Source organism: Bidens hawaiensis, unplaced genomic scaffold (assembly GCF_021521415.1).
Source record: "Bidens hawaiensis isolate Kalapana, Puna unplaced genomic scaffold, B.hawaiensis_p1.1 tig00011436_1, whole genome shotgun sequence".
NCBI classification, from domain to species: Eukaryota; Viridiplantae; Streptophyta; class Magnoliopsida; order Asterales; family Asteraceae; genus Bidens; species Bidens hawaiensis.
The window spans coordinates 533728-553849 of record NW_027491890.1 but is presented as its reverse complement, the minus strand read 5'-3'; positions in this window follow the sequence as shown (position 1 = coordinate 553849).

Genomic DNA, 20122 nt, shown 5'->3' with positions numbered 1-20122 from the left:
TACGACTTTGCCTTGTGGGTTAGGGTTAACCACGGGTTGTTAGCCATAATAAAAGTTTTTTAGAACTTGTTATTCAATGTATATTAGATATCAAAACTTAATTTAGTTCTACCAAACTTCAGATTTATGAAACTTGGGTTGCATATGTGAAAACCGAGTTTTTGATCAGGTGGCTACCAAACGGTCACGGTTTTGTGGTAAAGAGTGGAGTTTGTTCTAATGCATGAATGAGTGTGTTCATGCACGGGTTTGGTCATGGGGTGTGAAACTCTATGGTTTCGTGTGTTCATGAAGTTGTATCTTATTGTACCGTGGATGTTTCCGGAGTTTACTCGCCACTTTGAGGTTGATGTGAGGTCCCTTCTGAGGCTTCTTTGTGTCGATATCTGTCAAGATGAACACAATTGAAGTCCAAGGAGATAGGAAAAAAGAATCCAAAGATTTGGAGTTCATTAGATACCTAAAATGGTTGAATACGGAGGAGTAGCGCTGCAAGTCCAACTCTGGCGCAGGCGAGATTGGAAAATCCTTCGAGGGTCGAATACTTGATGGAATCGAGTCAAACCGGTGGGGATCTCCTTGGAGCTCATTGAAGTTTAGTTTAGTGGTGAAAGGGAGGGTTTTGGTGGAGCAGAGAGTGAGATGTGAGTGTGAAAGAGGTATTGGCCAAGTTCAAAACGCATAGAATTGAGGCTTTCATGTTAAATTCGAATTTAGCGATGTTTAAACACCGTGCTAAAAGTTTTTTTTTTCTTTTTTTTTTGTTTTTGGTATGTTTTACCCCATGCATATTTGCATGTTATAGGGTGTTATTCCCCCCTTAAAAAAATTTGTTCGGTGACCGTGCAAATTTGATGAGTTAGTGTGAAATAGATAAAATAACATATTAATGTATGAAGGTCATGTATACTCCATTTGAATTACACCACCCAAAGCATTATTGACGATTTTAGCATCATTAGTCATTTTAGGTAAATTGAATTTACTTAAGATCAACTGATCAAATGAGAAGTTAGAAGTCGCAAAACACATACTTTGTTAATTAAGATTATTCTAACTTTAGTATTGTGGTTATGGGAGAAGCCCCTAAACCACATGGGGTTGCAGGTACCCAGCGATTTTTTTTTGAAAAGTTGTTTAAAGTCACTTAAATTTGATAATAAGTAACTTTGTCTTGCATACCAAAAGTGATCTCCGTAACTAAATTTGGCTTTTTAGAACTGACTCTGGTCTTCATATCCGAAGTTATAGATAAGAATCGACATTACTCTTCGGTACAAAATTTACTATAACTGTATAGGCTATGGCAATTGTAAGAGTTAACTGTCATGATGTTTCATGAATGTTATGATGGTTGATTGCCCATGTTAACCCCTAGGCAACCTTATAATACCGATCTTATCCTTAGGAAAACATCCATCTACAATCTTAATATTTAACCAATTTAATTAACTACATTAATTAAGCTACACCAGTCTCTTAAATCTTAATAATGGTACTTGTGCTCCATAGTACATACATCAAGATATGTAGGTCGAACCACACCACCCTACAGAAAGTTTTAACGCATCATCACCATATACATCATGCTTACGTCATCCAAGTCTTGTGGATTGTGATTTAGATGACCATATGAGATGGGTAGGTGGGGGGATATCCACGGTCTTGTGCATCTTATATATATTCTTGCCAACTTATGTGGTCCACAACTTGGGAGTGCATTAAAACCAATTATTACCATGATCAAACAATCTACAAGTAAATGCCTTCCATCTTTTTAATTTGCATTTTATTTTGTGTTCTCTTATTATATAAAATATACCTCTTGATCTTTTGGCTAACGTTTAATATAGCATTTGTTTTTATCAGTTTAATATATAAATATATATCTGTTTATTTGCATTGTTGTAAAAGCAAAATAGGTAGTTGAGCCTGTTGAGGTCTATACCCCCATATTTTTTAAACTTCTGGGACTGGATCCATAACCTCACTCAAATCATATATACGGAACACGTATGGAATTTACTTATAACTATTTTTCAGGCAATATTAGTTTTGAAAAAAAAAAAGAATTCTTGATTAAAGTGGTCATTTATATGCCATAGATATATTTAGAATAAAGGTAAGTGTTAAGTAATGATATTTAAGTACAAAATATCAACCTAAAATAAATCTATAACATTAATATGTGTATAATTGTTGTCCTTTTAAAATTCCAAGTTTAAAACATAAAATGATCAACTTTTTGAAAATCATCATCACGTGACTTCAGAATTTCAGAACTAGAAACACTTCTATGGCACTTCATATAATTATAAGTCACTTAATATAAGATATATATCAGTTTAGCCAGTCCAAACAGAAGTATCGAATTAAGTTGTTCACGTCCAAGTCGGTTCGAATCATAATTGTCTCAGACTAAAATTATGAATTGTTATAAAGATTCGAGCTTGTTTAACTTCGTAATTAGTTAGGCATTGAAGAAGATATATGTATTGGATTCAAGGTAACTTGAATCATTGTTAAGAGTTGTCATAATTCACGTATTATACTAGTGGCATAGTTGATGAGCTATCACAATGTTTCAGCAAGTCTAAAATCACCGAAACCAATCTTTTAGAAACATGGGTGACTTTCATTAACAAGTCCCTGATAACCGTTGTTTTTAATTATTTATGCAAAACAAGTTAAACTATATTCGGATATCATGCAAACCAACAATATGCACATCAGCAGTATTAACTAGTGACGGATGTATAATTACTTTAACACCTTGTGACGTGCAACTCAAGCCCTACCATATACCCATATCATATAATCCACAAATTTCTCCATTATGATCCATATGGAACCACCAATCCTCTCGGCTAGCTTTATGTGACATGACTTGCTATAAACATCCAACATGCTTGGTTTTTAGGTCCATATATATCCATATATAATTAATTTTCTTAAAATAAAAGATAAAATAAAAGTACTATTTTGTTTTGTATACAATCAGTTGGCTTGCCAGTTTAAATGGCACGGTTTAATCTTATCCTTTAGGACTAGTAACCTCATGTTTTAGTTTTTTAGGATCGTAACGTCAATTTACGTGCCATTTATCCTCTAGGGCTTTTAGCCTCAAATTATACTCATTTTGTCATTAGAAACTTGTAACCACAAGTTACATTAATTTTATCCTTTGAGGCTTTAAGCTGATCACTTTAGCTTATTTTGCCCATGCTCATAACCTTACTTTATATACACTATCTAAATCTTGTTTAACGTGGTTTTTAATTATTAATTCAACTGTGTTTTTAAAAATTTATTTCACACATGCACACATTATTGATAGATTATAATAATAGACCGCAATTCAGATTATGTATATTTTGTTTGTTTTTTCAGGGGTGAAATGTATGCAGTTTGTGAATCATATATGCAAACATCAATAAAAGAAAATGTGGGACCAAACCATTGTAGTCTGTAAGAAGAAAACTATTTGTTTTTTAAACATCTATAGACTGCTAAACTAATTGGTGGTTGTGTATGAACTGTTGTAGTGGGTGGTGGTGGTGGACGGTGATCGATAGTGGTAGTAGACGGTGGTGGTGGTGGTGGTGGCTGACGGTGGGTAGTGGCGGTGGTGATGGACGTTGGGGATGGTGGATTGTGGACGATGGTGGCGGCGAACGGTGGTGGGGTGGGGGTGGTGGCGGATGATGGGTGGTGGTAGAAAGTGGATGTTGGTAGGGTGTGAAGAAGTTTGAAGAAGAATATTATCTTATTTTTTAAGACCATAAAACACTTTTAAGATTTACTTTTTAAGAAAAACAAATTGTTTGCACGCCCGCAGACATAAACACCGGCTAATTTTAATAATTTTAGAATGTCTAAAACGAAATACAAAGGATGTTATAATTATTTGGTAAATATTAATTCAAATACAAAAGTTAAAGAAAACGATGATGTGGTAGTTTGGTAATTAGGTGCATAACGAAATTACGCTACAACACAATACATATAACATATAACGAGCGTAATCAATTACGTTATATCATTTACAACTAGCATAATTTTATTATGTTACAGTTTTATAAATAACGTAAGTACTATTAAATTAAATCATACTCGTTTTTACGAGGAAAAATATAATAACATTTTTGTAAACTGTTTCTTGCAATTTTGAATCTAATAAAACATATTATTTTTTAATGACTTTCTTTACTAAAAAAGAAACAGCATTCTTGCTTTATCATACGATGTTTGGTTCGTTGTCGAATAAAAGGTGTAACATTATTTAGTTATGAGAATTGACACATTATCATAATCAAAAGCATAATATATGTAAGTGGGTTCACGTGGAGTGTGCACGTTTTCATGGTTGAAGCTTTCCTATTTGCTTCTTGCCTAACCATTTGGTAGCTTTCAATTTGAGTAAGAATGGCTTCATAATCATCCGTTGTATGACAACAAAACCACAACATTTCATGATTATCTAACAAAGAACCATTATTATATCATGAAAACCCACGATCAGGGCCGGCCTTGGGCCATGGCAAGGTGGTCGAACGTCATAGGCCCGACACCTAATAGGCCCGAATTTTTTTTTTTTTTAATTATTATTTTTTTATTAAATACAATATGTGTATTTATTGTTTAAAATCAATTACATAACCAATAATTTGGTCTAGTGGCAAATGGTATTACTCCCAACCAAAAGGTTGTGTGTTTTAATCTCATTTGACGTATATTTAATCCTATTTTTAAATAAAAGTTTTTTTAAACCCAACAAAAAACCTTTTTTACTTGAGGCCCAAAAAAATTTTCGCCTTCGGCCCAATTTTTTTTTTGCTTTCTCGGAGCCGGGCCTGCCCACGATAAAAGTATGATCAACTAGGAGGTTTACTTTTTAACAACTATAAAATTTTGTACAATTCTAATAAGATAATTCGTTTTAAAAAATAGGTTTGAAAATCTTCTTCAATGATCTAGTGGTATGGTGTACCTCTCATAAATTAACATGAGGCTGTGGATTTAAATATTTGCAAATTGCATGGTAACGATGAAATTTTGATGTAAAGAAAAACACTTACTGTAGGAAACTAAGTTCTATATAAAAAAAATAGAAATTGTACTGGAACAAGGTTGTTTGGTAAAAATTAAACTCCATTATATTTAGTCAATATAAAAAATATATGGTAAGTTGTTTAGTACTTTAAATATAATGCAAGAGAGCATAGTTTATGCTAAACAATCGTATAATATGACATTTATATAAAAAATGTAATATTATCGATTCTATTCATAAAAAGGGACTACTATGCTATCCCGATAAAACCTTTTTGAGAAAATTAAAAATCATATGAATAATCGGGGTTCTAAGACCTCAACAAAAATAATGTAAAAATTATTGAAACAAAAATAACAACTAATATTTAATTATTTTTATCACAAAACCTTAACCATAGAATTACAAGATAATTAAACAAGTTGTCAAACAATAACCCAATTAACATTTGTGAACCGCTTATCAGTATAAAACTATTAGTCAGCGTGTGCGTAATTCATAACTTCTTCTTTGTTACACCCATTAGCCCAATCCTTCATAGTGCTTTGGTAGAGCGTGTTAAACTATACACATTTATGATGAATCACCATTCATTTCACCAATAACTGGTCAACGTTATTGTAAACTTCCCAACCCATATGGGTACAAAAATTTCACTAACGCTTAACCAAAAGCTAGCATTCGTTCTAGTGTTGATGGTCTCCACCTATGTTGTCGAATGTTGGCAATGCACATGCCTCCTCGAGCATCCACAGTTTGTGTCTCCAACTTCGTACATGATGGTTAACGTTGTTTTTGTTTACCAGGTTGTTTGGATTAATGTTTAAAATAGAGAGAGAGGTTTATTTTTTTTATTTAAGTTTAAATGAGTATCTATATAAAAACAAGTATTTAATTTGAAAAAAAACATTTAATCTCAATATTGTTGTTTTACCACGGTCAAATCTCTAAACACCCATTTAATTCATCTACTTGCAACGAGTTTAATAACCCGAATAATGAACCCGGAAGGCAAACTCGTGAAGGGAGCCGGTGTGCCAGAAAAACCCTTCGAGATCGGACAAACCTTGTTGGGTGCCCCGCGGCCCCCGCCCTACCTTATAAAGTATAGTTTGTAATAGAATAGCTTTGACAAAGATAAATATCAATAAAACATCAAAAATCCCTTTAAAGTTAAAATATATGTTAAAGGTTGGGTGTTTAATTTAGCCGCTTCTAAGTGATTCTTTATAATATTGTAGAAAGTAGTTAGAGATGTCACATTATTAATGATAGTTATGGATAGCTAATTAAGCAAGTTCTTCTTTTGGATTACTTGATCCAAAAACGAGAGTGTAAGAGTGTTGTGGTGGGATATCATTGTCAATCTCAATCATTATTAACTAGTAACTACTCCATTAGAAACTTAGAATTAATTGTCGATTGGTTTAAAATCAATGATTTATTTTAAAACATTTGTTCATCCCTTTACCTAACAATTGTGTTCATGTAGTTACGTACACCCCTAGCAAAATTTCAAATTTCTCGGCCGGAAAACTTTAATATTAGCAAAAGTTTTAACAAAAATGAGTTGAACAGATAAGTTACGAGAGATTATATCATTTGTTTGTGACGCAGAATGAAAGTACATAAGAAAGTTAAAAAGATGATTTGAAGTAGTGAAGAGTTAAAATTCAAATATTAAACAACATGATTCACTCTACACTTATAAGTCAGTAGTAAACGTCATTCTGATAAGGGTTGTTTAACAATTTTGTGTTACATCATTAAGAAGTCTAACCAATTAAAATACTCCATGAATCATTAAGAAGTGTCTTTTTAATGAACCAAATATACTCTATGTATCACTGATTCAGATGTAGCCTCTTATTAGAATCATTAACACTTGATGAGAAGATAGATTAACAAAATATTTGAACTTTAAAGTACCACAACACGATAGCAACGAGCATATTCCATAATTCACTTGATCTACCAATCAAATCGATGAATAGTCAAATTGGAAATTGTGTAACATGCTAAAAGTCTAATTCTGCTCAATTGGTTTGCCAACAAATAAGAGTAAATTATATTCCATTTGAAGGGCAGCAATTAACAAGGCTAGGGGTATGTGATTGGATTCGGGATTCACCAATCTCTCTTTTACAATGTTCTTGTGTGATTCTTAAAATATAATTAAGTAAACTATGTAGATAAAAACTAATCGTTAATTTGTTACTTCGTAATGGTGCTACTCAAGGTTGTCTCAAGCTATAATTCCTTTATTTCATTAAGAAAGAAATTTAAAAAAATTATAAACTACGCGTTAAAAACTTTATATACAGCTCTCTTTTACATTAACTTGTATTCTTGCATAACATAACATAACGTAGGTGGATCAAGCTATTAGATAAACTATAAAAATAAAAATAAGAAAATTCAAGCAAGGAGTCATCTTGTAAATCCTCAATAAACGTTGTAGAAAAGGTAATGTCCATAGGCAGATCAAGAAGCCCAGGAGAAGGCAGGCCCCCTTAGGCCCAAAATTTCAGAAACTAAGTAATAGGCCGACGCCCCAACCCAACTTTCAGTTTTGTTGTAGACTTGTAGTATATTATTATTATTAGTTTGAGACCCGTGTATTACACGGGTAATTGTTGAAAATTTTAAACTTTGATCATAAAGTGAAATACAGTCAACAAATTGATTATATATTAATACAATTACAACTAAATTAAAATTACATAACTAAGATTACATAAATATGTTACAAATAGGTAAAAACTTCATTTTACACTACATTTGTTATTGTATTAGCAGGTATATATTGTTTATCAAAAATTAAAATCTTTAGTCCATGTCTGCTTATAACTCTTAATAAAGTAACATATAGGTCTGCTTATAACTCTTGATATAGCCATATATAGTTGTCCGTGTGACAAAAAAATGTTCTCCAAATACATACCAATTCTAGATAAAAGATAATATATATCCATGATATTAATAAAAAAAATGTTTATACACATAAAATATCATAGCTTTTAATAAATTAATATGATGTAATTTGAGAACATCTGCTCATGTTTATCCAAATAAAACATTATTATCTCAAAAACCATATACATGAACTTTGATGATATAATCATCCTTATAATCTTTACAATTTAAAATTGATTGATCATGATAAATTTGTTGTCATTAATATTCTGTGTATAACAAATTTTTAATTGGCTTTATATTTTACAATAAAAAATTGTATAATCAAGCAACATAAAAACCGAAAATTTAAATATAACAAAATGATTTGTTTATTTCATATGAATGTAATTGCCAGGAAAATGAAAAGTACATACTAACATTAAAACCATTTCCAAATAATAGTGATTATTCTGAGTTAGAAGAATATTCGAAGATTTAAAGTTGCATAAAGTGAAGGTAGTGATTCTTATTTATAATCGTTGAAAGTAAGGTTGTCACTTTTGCCCGTAACATGAAACCCAACCCAAGAAAACCCGTACTTGAACCCAAACTAACCCGACCCGAGAAACTCAAACCCAAGAATATACTAACCCGAACCTGAACCGAACTAATTCGGGTTGGTTCTTGGGTCCGAATTCTAGGTTTCAGGTCAACCCGAAAACTTTTAGTTTTAAAATCATATGTATTTTTAGGTATTAAAGGCTAAGCCTTAGCCGCTGACGTTATCAGGATTTAGTCCAAGTCGATTGTTCTCATTCCACATATTATGAATCGAATATTTTTTGTTTATTATTTTGAATATAAACCATAATAAACACTTTAATTAAGACTTCAAAATTCATTAATCGTCTCTTGTCAATTGGAGAATACTTATTATATATAGTAATGGATTTAATTGGAATAAACTTATAATTTTAATATCATATACTGAAATTACTTAAAAGATAAGGACCATATATGAAAATTGGTTGAGAAAAATGTGAGGAGTGCTATGGTATTGACAAGTGGCAAAAATTGTAGGCTTTTATTATAATAGACTGAATGGATGCCTGCGCGATGCAGCGAGAAATACAAACCTTGATAATTAATCAAGTAATAGATTTATGGGTGTTCACTGTTCCGTTTGTAATCGTGAAACCGTTTATTGCTATAGGTAGATTAATAATTCTTATTTTAAACTCAATTTAGTATCGAAGTACAAACGAAACCGGAACCTAACCATTGCTAATGGTTTGGTTTTATTGAGTTAAATTTTCAACGGTCCGGTTTTAATTTTCGAAGACAAAAGCGTTGTTAACAACTTGGCTCGCGGTTTAATTTATCATCAAAACCGAACCACAAACACATATACGAAAAATGTTATTTTTAACTGGAAAAAATCTATGACAATATCATACTCAAATTAAAGAGAATTAAATGTTCGTTTTTATGATGCATTTTTTTAAAAAAATATTAACGTACGAAAACAATATGACCGTTTAAAAATCGCGGGGTATTTGGGTTAAAAATGAAAATATAAAAATATATACATAAAAGATGAATGATCAAGGTTGTAACTATTCATCAATTTTACAAAAGTTAATTAAAGTTAAGGGGTAAATGTTGTAAATATTTTGAAAAAATATGAAATGCAAGTGAGTTTTTATGATCAAAAGACTATTTTGTCCTTCTTTGTACTTGTACCATACGTTTGAAACTTTGTAAATTACTTAAAATCACCGTCTTAATTTGTCATTCATTGCCATATTATATTTTTTTTTGAACAGCAATAATATTAAAAGGCACTAGCAAGTAGCTAAGCCCAAAACAAAGTACAGAGCACAAATGGGAGCCAGCAAAAACAACAAACAGAATGCTAACATACAGCAACTAAGACGACCAGGACCAGTCAAAATAACACCAACTAGACCATTCAACAGTAGCCATCTTAGCACGGCGTTTGAGCCACGTGAACGAGCTGATTTTAATGTTGTCCAATATCTTCTCCGCTCCAATATTTTCGCTTCTAAAACCTTTGCGTTTCGGGCCTTCCATATCCACCAACACGTAGATAAAATAATCGCGTAGACCAAGTTCCTTGACTTACCATCAATTGGCATTGCAAACGGAAAAGAAACCACTGGGTTAAGCGAGTTGCATTCATCCACCTTGAAGCCAGTCCATTGATGAATACTAGCCCAAACTCTTCTTGATATACTGCACTCGAAGAATAGATGGTCTATATCCTCATTTGACCTCCCACATCTTTTGCACATCACATCTGGTAATTGAATGCCCCTTTTAGTTAACGACTCCATAGTCGGGATTTTATTAACAACCGCTCGCCATATGAATGCGTTGATCTTAATTGGTACCCACTTCAGCCATTGATGCACATAATTTTCTTGTCCAAACATAAGAGATTCAATATCCCTTCGTAGCCCTTTGGTAGAAAACGCATTACAACCATCCTTGGCCCAGAACCAGCCCCAACAAAACAGAGACCAGTTGTTGAACCCGACCCCAACAAACTTGAAGGAGTTGTCTTTCTACCATATTCAAATCTCGTTTCCATGCCCAACGCGGACTACTAACACTTTGAACTAAGTTTAGTCTCTCCTCTATCGTGCAGAATTTGTTATATTCCAAGGCAAACAAAGTTGGAAACAAGTTCTTAAGGTTATCTTCCAAACCCCATTGATCAAGCCAAAAATAGTGTGCATTACCTCTACCAATTCGTGGTATAAAATAACCATCCACGTCGATTGATACATTTGCTAAATCATCATTAACCTTTGAAATATTATTCCACACACCCGGGATCGAAGCCTTCACCGGGATGGATTTCCAAATTCTAGTACCACTATGGATCGCCGAAACGACTTGGGCCCATAATCTATTTTTTTCTGTTCGGAAACGCCAAAGCCATTTTGTAAGAAGTGCAAGATTCGCCGCTCTAATACTACCGAGACCGCACCCTCCAAAACTTTTTGGAGCAAGAACCTTGTCCCACGCGACCCAAGCTATCTTCGAATTATTCCGAATATTTTTCCAAAGGAACCATCTTCGAACCCGTTCCAACTGTTCTATCACGGTTATCGGAGCTTTGAAGATCGATAAATAGTAAGTTGGCAAACTTCCTAAAACGGCCTTGCACAGTGTCAACCTACCACCAAACGATAGCGAATCGGCCTTCCAATTTGACAGCCTAGCCTTCATCTTTCCTACAATCGGTTCCCAATTCTTAATAAGATTCATATTGGAACCAACAGGAAGACCGAGATAGGTGAATGGAAAAGCACCCGACTGACAATTAAAAATACCAGCCAATTCATCAATTCCCGCCTGATCTATCCCAACACCGAAAACTTTGCTTTTTTCAAAATTTACTTTTAAACCCGAAGATAGGTGAAAGCATCTGAGTATTCGTGCTAAGTTATGGAAGTTTGAAACCGTCCAATCCGCCAAAAACATAACGTCGTCCGCAAAAAAGAAATGAGTTAGATTTGGACCGTCTTTTGGCAGTTGCAAGCCATGAATGAGGCCAGTCTCTCGAGCTTTCACCATGGCTATATGGAGGGCTTCCATAGCAATGATAAACAGAAACAGTGCCATCGGATCACCTTGTCTAATCCCTCTACGCACATCGAACTCAGCCGTGGGAGAGCCATTGACAAGAACTGATGTTCGAGCCGAAGTGAGAGACCCAGCTATCCATTTCCTCCAAAGTGGCGGAAACCCCATTTGTTCCATCACCGAATCAATAAACCCCCAATTGAGCGTGTCATATGCCTTTTCAAAATCCACTTTGAAGAATAAAGCTCGTTTTTTTCATTTTTCTCAACCACGAATACACTTCATTTATAACGAGAACCCCATCAAAAATGTTTCTTCCAGCTACGAAGGCCGACTGCTCTTCACTAATAACCGAACAAATTACCAACTTTAGCCTGTTGGCTAACACCTTTGCGACCACTTTATACAGACAACCAACAAGGTTGATTGGCCTAAAGTCCGCAAGATTTAACGGGTCTTTAATTTTAGGTACCAAACTCACAAAGGAGGAGTTACACCCCCTACTAAACTTATCCCGATTATAGAATTCCGCCAATAATTTGATGAAGTCAGCTTTTAAATTACCCCAGAAATGCTTCAGAAACCCAAAAGAGAACCCATCCGGACCCGGTGCCTTGTCACTACCACAACCCCAGACTGCATCCTTGATTTGTTTCTCTGTAAAAGGTGCTGTTAATAAATCCTTCTCACCATCCGACAACCTTTTAAAACCATTGTTCACAAACTGGGGTCTCCTTTTGAGTGGTTCCTTGTATTTATTTTTAAAAAACTCGAAAGCTTCGAGTTTCAACAGAACTGGGTCGGAGATCCAAACACCATTAATTGACAACCCGTTAATTCTACCATTCTTGAGATTATTTTTAATAATTCCGTGGAAAAAGTTCGAATTTTCATCTCCCTCAACTTCCCATTTAATCCTAGCTTTTTGCTTTAGGTCAGAGATTTTTTTCAACTCCAGTTCGTGCAAAGAGCTTATTAAATCCAACCTTTCACTAAGCTCATGGGTGTTTAACATTCTTGATTCCGCCTCAGATTCCAAGCTCTCAATTCTATTCTTCATTACCCTAATGGAGGTTGAATCCATTTCCTTTTTAGCATTAGCCCAAGCCTTTATTTATTCTTTCACACATTTAAGAATAAAGGCAAGACATTCGTCCGCTCGCCTGCCCGAAGCCTCAACCCGACCCTCTTCAATAGCCCTAATGACCAGCTCATCAAACCAAGGCGAACCAAACCAAGATGAAAAAATCGAAATGGTATTGGGCCAAAGTTAACAAGCTCGGTAGATAACGTAATGGCCGAATGGTCCGATACTTCACGGGGATGGGCCATAACAACCGCGTTAGGCCATCTATTCATAAAAGATGTGCAGACAAGGATTCTATCTAATTTGCTAAGATTTAAACCTGTGTCTGACATATATGTATATCTCCTCCCCCCCATATTGTATTCAAGCAAATTTGCCTTATCAATGAAATCATTGAATCGTCTTGCCCCCTCCACGTTGAACTCTGAATTAACCCGCTCTACCGGAGCCCGAACCTCATTAAAATCTCCCATCACAATCCACGTTCCATTAATGGTGTTCTTAAGAAGTAAAAGATCATCCCACAATTGATTTTTGAGGGTCTGTTCTTTTGGTCCGTACACGTTCACAAGAATGAAGTCCCCAACCTCATTACGCACAGACCGAACCAGGACGAGAAAATTACGCTTCTTGATAACTTGTTTCCGGGTAAAGAACCCCGGGTCCCAAATACTAATAAGCCCACCCGATCTTCCAGATGCATCAACAGTTTCACAATCAAATTGAGTGTTACCCCAAAAATTACTAACCTTAATCTTGGTAGCATCAGAATATTGTGTTTCTTGAATTGCAATCCAGTTAACTTGTCTTTCTCGTTTAACCTTCCGAATCCAGTCTCCCTTCCACTCTCCTTCAACGCCTCTAATATTAAGGGAAAGACAATTCATCAAAACAATTTGTCGCCAACACCATTGACCAAAGGTCTCAAATGACCCTTGTTCACGGTTACCCGGAATCCCACTAGTTCACCCACCTTTATCGTGTCTTCCAATTCCTGATCGGAGAATCTAATGTGGGAGTTCAATCTTCCTCCCCGATCAAAGGAGTCTGCCACTCTAGTCGAACTTGACTCTGAGTTACTAGGATTCACAGGTCTACCAATTGTACGTTTAGGGATCCAACAGCCGACCGACGCCCGCGAGGCCGCAGGTGAGTTCGATTTTCCGTGGCAGGGCAAATCATGTAAATGAGAACGAAGGTCGTCTGCCCCTGGCACATTCTTATTAAGGTCAATTGATTGGGACTGAGACATGGTTGTTTTCTCTATGGAGTTATTATTCATTCCCAGAGTCAAATTGGGCTCAGACTCAAAACCCAACGCCTTATCCATATCTAGTGGACCAACATTGACCTTGAAAGTATCATTGAACGTTTCCACGTTCTGCCGCCGACCTATCGTCATTGGAATTAACACAACTTTCTATATGCAAATCCCTGTCATGGATATTCGAATCTCCTATGTAGAGGATCTGATTGGCTTATCTTCCGAGGCCCCACCGGGCTTCACCTTCCTCCAAGTCATCCCCGTCTCCGTCAAACATCAAATCATCATCGTCACTATCAACCTCCTGGTTATCTTCGTGGCCCAATACCCACACCATGAACTGTTTACCCCTCCATCTGACTAACACCTCAGATGCAATGCTTGACACATTAACCGAGAGTTTTACGCCATCCAAAACCACAAATTCCATCTTCTTCTCCATGTCTTCCATTTACTCCACTCTCAGGAACCTCACAAAAGCAAAAAAATTTCCAATTTTATCCTTCTTTCTAGCCACGAAAGCGTCAATCACTTGACCGAACGCTTGGAACGCCTTGCGGATTACTCCATTATTGCAGCCATCTGGGAGGTTGGATACGAAGAACGTTGTCGTATCCTCCTCCCTGAATCTTCCATTCTTGAGCCCATGCTCATGTCTTCGCACTTTTCTCCGATCTACTACTTCACAGTCTTCGCCCATTCTCTCAAGTCTTAGAAAATCATTTCAATAGGATTGTCATATATATAATATTATATATAGTATAGATATAGATAGATTATTATTATTATTATTATTGTTTTCCTTATGACACTCGGTTGCATGTTACTGTTAAAAAGAACTTAAATCACTATTGAATTTTCCATATTCTACTAGTGAACATTAGATTTAAAAAAAAAAATACTCTTTTCAAATTGTGTAAGGGTTTCTATATCAAAATAGCGTGGTTGAAAATAATATTACCAATATGTTTTTTTCAAAACATTTTCCTAGAATGGTGAAGTTATGTATAAAATGACCTTCTCATCCTTCTATTTAAAAAAAATAACTAAAAAATACAAACAAATTTGAATACTATGATACATGTGTATTGGGTGGATACATTATATGATGCATGAGTCAGATTGCAAATTGTAGTGGTTGAATAAAATGCATGGGTTTCTTACGTTCTTCCTATAATTCCTCCCACGTTATCAACACGAACTAAACGCTCGCTTGTCTCTTTAATTCTAAAACTGGGTAGTGACTCTTTTGTTTCCACTACTGCCGAGATTTTCACGACTAGTACCATCGACTACCATTACAGAAGTTATACTCACCTTGAAACTGACACTAAACCCATTGATTTTTATTTGGTGGAAAAAAGTGAATCATGTAATAAATGATGAATAAAATAACACATCAGTTTCATTAATAATTCAGTGATTTCTTCATATAAATTCTTTGCAAATTTAAAATGGCAAATGGAAGAATTTGCTCCTGGTCCTGGGGAGCATTTTTATTCCGGCTCACAGGCCTACTAAACAACTAGTCTGCTTAACAATTTTACTCTTCGGCCCAAAGAAAGCTGTGAAGTCCATTGGATTGGATCACTAGAATTGGAACTAGACAAAGAACTGCGAATTCCATTTCAAGACCAGTGTGCTTGACCCATTATGATCTGCCTTGAATCCTTGATGAATACAAGTATACACAGGCCTAGCTCCGAGAAAGAAAAAAAATTTTTGGGTCAAATGCGAATTTTTTTTAAGCCTTAATTAAAATGGAGTATTTTGTTGGTTTAAACAATTAAATTTTTATATAGGTTTACTTGGTTATAATTTGGGTTGTGTAAAAAATTTTTGTATAAAATTAGGATTAAACATGTGTCAAATGAGCATTGAACCCATAACCTTGTTGTTGAGAGTAATACCCCTTTGCCACTAGACCAATTTAGTAGTCATGTAATTAAGTTTAAACATTAAATATATATATATATTGTTTTTAATAAAAATAAATATAATTTTTTTTTTCAAAAAAAATTGGGCCGTCGACCACCCCGCCACCCCTATGGGCCGGCCCTGAGTATAAAACCCCTTTTTAGGCATGTATATGAACTGAACGATCATTGAACTTTCATAAACCGTAACTATCCAACGGAAAGTTTGTTTATGTTCATTTATCTAATTAACCTACATTAATATCAAATTTTGTTCATTTAGTTGAACAAAAGAACATAAATACATGTCACATTCATTTATTTATGTTCATGAACTTCATGTGTGACTATTAGTTTATGTTTGTTTAAGTTCTTTTGTTTAGGTTTGCTACAATTTAGCACGGCTGTTTCAGGGATTTTGGGTGCCGCGAGCGTGTACTAAGAAGTAAGAAATGAGCCCTTATATATAGCTTTTTCTCATAGATCGACTATAACTAAAAAAAGAGTAATTGGGTCATATTTGTTTATTCAATTATGCCTATTTTCTTATAGACCCACACAACTTCCATATTTACATATCAAAGTTTATAAAAATGTTGTGCATTCGCTTAAGCTATATGATATAACTAATCTTTGTACTCTATTTTTTCACTGTTTAACGCAATCTTTCTGCCCGCAATTGAGTTTTCGATTAGTTCTTTAGCCAACCACCATCATCACAACGTTTTTACTCTTAAGTTAAATTCTTTTTTCTCATGGTTGATTTCCATTTTATAAAACAACAAGAAGAAAATTTTCAAAGACCCCTTATGGATAAACCTTGACTTTTATATCTCCAAAATCTTTGTTAACTTCTAAATTCATGAGAGAGCGTTTGGAAATAATCACATTTTTGTCCCTTCATAAATTGAGATAACTTCAAATTAAACTTGAAAACAAAATTAAAAAATAGAAAAGTGTGTCAGAGGTGGGGCTATTTACCTCCTGAGCTAAAATTGGAAGAAAGTGAAATACTTGGCCTGCAAGAAAACATGTGGTTGCCTGTGCAGCAGTTAGTAAATTTTAATGAAGTATGTCAATGTGTAAAAGAAATTGCAAGAAAAGAAAGTGAATTTTTTTTCCTAGTTTCCGGTCTTATTTTATTTCATTTTATTCTTACAATTATAGTTCCTCCCTCTCTATATTTGTCCACTCGAATTTTTTAATTTAGCTTTTAACAATTGTTTTTTTCTAATTATATTTTCACGTCCGTCAAGGGGATAAATAAATAAAACTTAACTCTTTTAAGACTTTAACTTGTGCCTATGCTTCGTTTTGGGCCCAATTTTGCTGCTTTTGTTGTCTTGTAGCTTTGCATTTAAAGATTGATGACTGAAAATATGAAATCACTAGAGTTGTCAAAATGAAGGTACCGGATCAGGATGTACCGACACATGTTTTTATCCATTTTCTTTAAATTTGCTAAATAGTTTATGAGTATGATTTCCAAAATATTATCATGTCAATAATAGTCTTGGTGAAGTTATTTAATAGGGCCCGATTTTCAGATGATGACATTATACCTATTTTCGGATGATGACTTCAAACACTTTCTCTTTTGAAACAAACCTTTGATCTTGACCAATTAGTGATAAATCGTAATCTATATCACGAGGAAGTGTGACACCACTATCATCTACAGGGACTTCTGAGCCAACTTGACCGGAGCATGTCAAAGTGATATTTCGGTTTTGAAGTCTAACTTTATGGCATACATGAATTCGTGGCCTTCGGGATTAACTAGCCAGAGACCTGCACCAGATCCCTCACTGCTTGAAGCTCCATCCGTGAACAGTGACCAAATTTGTCCTTGTTCCAGAGGTGCTTGGGGTTGTTGCTCGATTAAGCATTCTTGTTCTTTGTGCTGCGAGACTTCTGTGACGAAGTCCGCCAGCACTTACCCTTTGATTGCCGGTCTGGGTTTATACTCTATCGAGTGTTCACCCAATTCGACGGCCCACTTTGCCAACCTTCCGGACAATTCGGGCTTACTCAACACGTTCTTGAGTTTGTACCCAGTTAACACATTAATGGGATGACCCTGGAAATATCTGCGGAGCCGTCGGGCTGCGTAAACCAATGCTAAGATGAGTTTCTCTAACATCGAATACCTGGTTTCCGGGTTTGACAATGTTCGACTGACATAATAAATTGGGGTTTGAACGTTTTTCCTGTCTGTCAACAGAACAACTCCTACGGCAATGCCAGACGCCGACAGATATAACGTTAATGGTTCTCCCGCGTGGGGAGTTGTTAACATGGGTAGCACCATTAAACACTTTTTGACTTCCTGGAATGCATGTTCAGCGTCCGAAGTCCATCTGAACTGCGCTTTTTTGAGGCAGTTCCTCAACGTTGAAATGAACGGATAGGACTTAGCAGCGTGGTTTGCCAAAAACCTATTCAACGCTACTAATCTACCATTAAGTGTTTGAACTTCTTGGAGGGATGCGGGAGATGGCATGCGGGCTACTGCTTGGACCTTGCCCGGATTAGCCTTCAAACCCGTGCCTGTAACGATTACTCCGAGGAACTTTCCTTCCTCCATCCCGAAGGAACACTTTGCTGGATTCAGCTTCATATTAATGCTTCTCAAAGTTTCAAAAGTTTCCTCAATGTCCCTCAGCATTTGATCTTCCTCGATACTTTTTATCACCAGATCGTCCATGTAGACTTCCAGATTTCGACTTATCTGAATTTTGAAGGCTTGATCCATTAGCCGCTGGTATGTGGAACCCGCATTCTTTAACCCGAAGGGCATCATTCTGTAACAGAATGTCCCTTGGTCAGTACGGAATGCTGTCTTGTCCTCATCACCCGCTGCCATGCGAATTTGGTGATAGCCCTTATATGCGTCTAGGAAGCACTTGAATTTGAATGGTGCCACAGCATCCACCTTTAAGTCGATCTCCGGTAATGGATAACAGTCTTTTGGACATGCTTTGTTTAAATCTTTATAATCTGTTCACATCCTCCACGTTCCATTGCTTTTCGGGACAATCACTGGGTTAGCTACCCATGTTTGATATTTTATTTCTCGAATGATCCATGCGTGGAGGAGATATTGCACTTTCTCGTTCATGGCTTTTGTTTGCCCGGGGCCCATTTTTCGTTTCTTTTGCACGATTGGGGTGATTAATGGATTCACCTTCAATTTGCTCCGAAATGTTCTGCGAGACACCGGTCATGTCCGCGGGTTGCCACGCGAAAATGTCTATGTTTTTTGTCAGCAATTGCTTTAAAAAAGTCCGTACTATCTCGGAAATGGCTGGTCCAATTACCACGGTTTGATGGGGGAATTTCTTGTTTAAAACCCACTTCTCTGGTTCAACCCTCTGAGTTTGCTTTAGAACTTTGCTCGGCTTTGAACTTTCAGTTGTGAAACAATGTCGATTAACATGGATTATTGCCACGCTGGTGCGAGTGGGAACCCTTACTGCACCATGGGCTGTAGATGGATGAGCGTTGAAGTCACCAATCGCTTCCCGTTTTTGAATGATATCATGTTTAGATGTTGCTGGCAAGACTAAGAATTCAACTTCTTCGGTTCTTGAATGGACCCCGTTGCTGAGTGTGACCGGGAATGTGATAACACCCCGCGGGTGCATTATTTCTCCACCAAACCCAGAAACAGGAGCATGAATCGGCCTTAATCTTTCTTTATCATCTTCCTCAAGTTGTTCGAAGCACTGTTGGTACATGATGTCAGATGTACTACCAGTGTCGAAGAACACATACTGCGACCGATAGTGTCCGAACAGAGCGGTAATTATCAAAGGATTCTTGTTGCATGGTCCGCCCTTGATACGTGGAAAAATGACTGGCTCATTCTTCCATTCTTCATCAAAAAACTCTTTCCTCTTACTGCCGAACGGTTGCCCTCCCTGAATCATGTGGACGTTCAGATCTTTTATTTGCCTTTTAGCCGGACCCTGGCTATCTCTTGTGGTAGGTTTACCAGTCCCTGGTTTTACACTTTTGACCAAATGATCCAACTACCCATTTTTCACGGCTGCCTCTATGTCATTCCTTAGGGCCACATATTCATTTGTATTGTGCCCTATGCCATTGTGGTACGTGCAATGTTTTTTTGTTATCGAGGAACGATTTCCTCGGTAATGGTTGAGGCTTCCTGAAGGTCAAATTCTCAGTCGTGAGGATTTCTAAGGGAGTTTTTGACAACTGGATCCAACTGTTGTTGGAGGACCGTACTGGAAAATTACGCTTGTTATTGTTACTGATCAAGGATC